Source organism: Mus musculus, chromosome 4, assembly GCF_000001635.26.
Source record: "Mus musculus strain C57BL/6J chromosome 4, GRCm38.p6 C57BL/6J".
NCBI lineage: Eukaryota > Metazoa > Chordata > Mammalia > Rodentia > Muridae > Mus > Mus musculus.
In genome coordinates, this window is record NC_000070.6 from 61162707 (window position 1) to 61167435 (window position 4729).

Genomic DNA, 4729 nt, shown 5'->3' on the forward strand with positions numbered 1-4729 from the left:
TTCTGATTCCAAGCCAGATCCAAAGGTGCCTCTAGTTCCAGATCACAGTTCCCTTGAACCCACTGTTTTCTTGGGAATATGTTTTGAGAAATGTAAGACTACTAAATCAATCCATAGGTGATGATATTGCCAAGTTTGAAAATGGCAGGAACAATCCTTGGCCTCTCATCAATAAATGAGAAAATATTCCACAAAGCCTGACAGAGGTAGAGTCAACCCATACAGGAAGAAAAAAAAAAAAACCCACTGAACCCAGAGAGTATATAAGGACAAGCAAAGGAGCTGGGGAGTGGAGTGTAGGCAACATCACCAGAAAGACGTGGTCCTGACACACAGATAATTCTATTTCAGACCAAATGAAGCTGCTGCTGCTGCTGCTGTGTTTGGGACTAACCCTAGTCTGTGTCCATGCAGAAGAAGCTAGGTCTATGTGAAGGAACTTTAATATAGAAAAAGTATGATCAGTGAATTGTATGTATGATCAGAATGTGCTTTGGGGAAATGTTTTAGCCAAGTGGGTCCTTTGAGGGAATGGTTATAGTGCCACAATGTATTAGACAAATGAATGGCTCCAGACCTTGAAGTAAGACCAGCTACTCAGATCTAACAATGTTTGGGGACCTCTGTTCTCACTGAGAGGTAGGGACACTATGCTAAGTATTGTGGCAACTGGCATGAGATATACCCCTGTGTATGCTCAGGCCCTAATGCTTAGGCTGGAGTTCAAGTGGAAACATGTACATGTGGTATCCCTGCTTCTTCTCCCTTAACCATTTGCTTATCTACTACAGATTAATGGGGAATGGTACACTATTATCCTGGCTTCTGACAAAAGAGAAAACATAGAAGAACATGGCAGCATGAGACTTTTTGTGGAGCACATTCATGTCTTGGAGAATTCCTTAGCTTTTAAACTCCATACTGTGTAAGTGAGATGCTCCTAGCTGAGAAACATGAAAGGAAAACCTGGTATGGCCTCATGCCTACAAACACTTGGGATTGGGGGAAGAGATGCCTCTCAGTATGCACACGTGTACACACATACTGAGTCTGTATCCAAATCTAGAATGCTTCGTGTGACACTGATCCAGGATCTCATAACAGGTTGTTTTTCAAAAGTCAGAGACAGGAGTTGGTGACAGGAATTAATTCACTCCGAGTTCTATAAGGGGAGATCAGAGATACTTCTGAAGCCACATTAATGAGACAGTATATCACAAGTTAAGATTATGTGATTATGAATTAAGTTTTTATTAGTAGTTGTTAGCCAAATAAATCCACCCCTTTGTACTTCCGTTTTCCTGCAGTAAAGGCGATAATCATAATTCTCCTGTGTGGTACTGGGAACCACATCAGGCAACATTACAGAGTGCTAATTTGAGGCAGATGGTGGAAATCTGGCTGATAATCTAGGCCGCTGGCTGAAGTCCAGCATCGGTGAAACTTAGAAGTAGTTGCAGTTGTTCTAAGGATGAGAAGTGATTGTCGTTTTTTAGTTTTAAAATAATAGGCAATTTGTGATTGCTAAAGCATCAGATATAAAGGAAATAATGTAAATAAAATCCTTTAGCTAATTTTTCCAAAATAGTCAAAAGTTAAATGGAATCAGAAACTGGAGATATGTATAGTGTAGTGGGGCAAGAAGCCAGCCAGTTCAAAATACCTTACTCGCCAGTTCACTCTGTTTTACAGTATAGATTAAGAGTGCTCCAAAGTATTTTTAGTTGGTGACAATACAGAAAAGGCTGGTAATATTCTGTGACATGTGTGTATATAAAATGACTATCCACAACATGATTAGTAAACCTTAATACCTTTAGTGTGTGTGTGTGTGTTGCTTTAGTCTGAACTCAGGAACTTGAACCTACTAGTCAAATGAGCACCATCTAATAGCTAACACCCTGTGGCCTGCAAGTGGGATAAGTAGGGGGATATAGAATCTATTTGATGCTGCCTGGTGGCTAACACTGTTGCGCATCGCTCAGGGTTTAGCAGCAGATAATTTGATAAAACAAACTTACGAAAGATAGAAACATGTTGCTTGAAGCTGCTGAGGGAGGTAGGTAAGCCTAGGAGAGGATGAGAGAGTGGTGCTCCTGTGGCTTACTGTTCACTAGTGGTCTGGACCTCTCAGAGTCCCTTTTCTTAGATATTACTTCTTGAAGTTCAGAAAGCTAAACACAGAAAGGAACAGACAGTTTACCAATCTCTTCTAGGGTATGTATTTTAATGATTTTGTGTTTGGGGTAGAACAAGAAGAGTGTATCCATTAATTCCTGCAGAACAAATAATTTCTGAGCCATGTCCCATTTCCTCCACAGATGATGGATTCAATACATTTACTATACTGAAGACAGAATATGATAATTATATTATGTTTCATCTCATTAATGAAATGAATGGGGAAACCTTCCAGCTGATGTTGCTTTATGGTAAAGTATTTTCACACAGACACTGATCTTGGAGTGGAAAAGAAGAAAGAACCTCTGGCTTTAATATGGTCTTCCCAGCTTGGTCCTCCCTCTTTCTCATGTCCTTAAGATTGATGCTCACCTCAATCATCCCTCAAGCATAGTGATGGAAGCACTCTGAAATCTCTCAGTGTGACAGAAGGATATTCTATGGATACCAAATACAGGATAGATCATACCAATGCCTGTCAATCATGTTGCCAACCATTTCCACATCCTTACGGAAAGTCCCTGTCCCCTCACTCAGGCTGTGGCCAATGCACAAAATACAGCTGCTACACTCACTATTGCTCTTCTCACAGACCTAGAACCAGATTTGAGTTCAGACATCAAGGAAGAGTTTGCAAAACTATTTGAGGAGCATGGAATCGTTAGAGAAAATAGCATTGACCGATCTAATGCCAGTAAGTCAGGATTCATTTATTTTTCTCATTGTGAATATTTTATCATAGATGAAACAATCTCAGTTTGCTACCAGACATTTTTGAAAGCTGGAGAGACCTATCCTTTCTCTTGGGGAAATAAAGTGGACCTGGTACCTGAACATGTTCTTGTTCTCACACTACAGATCACTGCCTCCAGGCCCTAGAATGAAGATTGGCCTGAGCCTCCAGGCGGGCAATATCAAATGAGAGCAAGGAGTGGGTTGGTGGTCATAGAGAGGCCCTTCCAAAAGTATTAGCATTGTGCACTCAAATTACAATAAAAATAGTTTGATAAGGAAACTTTGAAGAAAGCTTGTAAATTGGCTTTGAATTGTCTGGATTTGTGTCCTAGTCCTACTTTGAGCTTTGAAGTAAAGTGACTCAAGCACTTAGGCAAGAAAAGAAGGATTTGAGTTTTGCATGGCTGATGTATGCTTGTGTTAAACAGGCTCAGCAATGGGTTCAATATCATTAAAAGACAGAGTAGCCCGATGTGGTATAGCTGCTCTTCAGTGGTCCTCCTCCATCCCACTCGAGATAATAACATCTTAATCTGAAATCTGTACAACCTTGGCTTCTTACCTGGGAGTGGATGTACCTGATCACCACTTCTCAACCAGTCTGGAGAGCAGACTCCTCTGGCCCTCCCTTCTCATCTAGTCCAAGACTTCACTCATATAATGTGTGAAGTCTTTAATGTAGCCAAGGCTTTTTTCATTATTCCACAATTTACCTAACCTTCTTCAGAGCTTCTTATGACAAAGGTTGTGGAAATAAGCCTCTGATTCCATTATGGTCATTTATTCTGACCTTCATCCCTGTGTTCTGGCAAATAATTCCAGTTAGATTGCAAGGGAAGATCCATTTCTTCATCCCCTTTTTCCTATATAATAGAATGTCTCTCTGTCCAGAGGTCAATCTAAAAAGTACTTAATGAGTTTCTGTATTCTTTCTTTCTGGCTTACACAGTGTTGAGTGGAGACTTCTCACCAGGACTCCAGCATCATCCCTTCCTATCCATACAGCATCCCGTGACAAGTTCTGTGATCTGCTTTCCATCATGTCTCACAGAGAATTGCAATCCCTGTCTCTCCAGCATGCTGCTAGGGTAACTCATCAAGAATCAAAGTCTTTCTTTAAATTTCTCTTTGATACACCCATGACAATTATCCTTGAATTTCTTCTTCTTCCTGATCAAAAAATGATTACACTTGCATTTAAATATATGTCTCTGTGTCCAGAAAAAATGTGGGGTTGACAATGAGTGAATATGTGGACCTCCTGAGTTCTGATCCTTCCTTCTGGTCCAGAATGTAACCTGAGTTTCAGGATTTTGCCTCCACTGCAACAATTCCAAGCCCTGATGAGTACTGCCTGCTTTTTAGTTCTCCTGCTTTAGTTCTGTCTGAGGACCATGGAAGCATGACACTTCCTGCATGATTCTTCCAAGCATAGTCTTTTTTCTAACAGAGCTTAGGAGAGACATGGATTTCTAAGGCTATGCCTGCTAAGTATGTTTCATGACATGGTGAGTGGGTGTGCTACAGTGGGAGAGGTTTGGTAATTACAGTCCCATTGGATACAGAGAAAAAGCATACTCTGGCCCCTAGATCAAAAGATTAAATTGGTTCAACTAAGGACACATGAAAGGAGTTCTTGCTGTAGTTTGCTAAAAGATGGCAAAACACTATTGAGAAACCTAGGCTTTTATGATGAAATACCTCCCTTCCCCCAAATGCCCTGAGGTTGGGTCCAAGTCATTCTTTGACCAAAGCCTCCTAAGTGGCTTCAAGTACATCTATGGACTACCATGCCCAGATTTCATTTTTAGTC

At 40.7% G+C, this 4729-nt stretch overlaps 1 pseudogene; it reads left to right on the forward strand.

The window, feature by feature from the left end:
* The first annotated feature begins 356 nt into the window (after positions 1-356).
* On the forward strand, positions 357-3998 carry Mup-ps9 (annotated as a pseudogene).
* Positions 3999-4729: the final 731 nt, after the last annotated feature.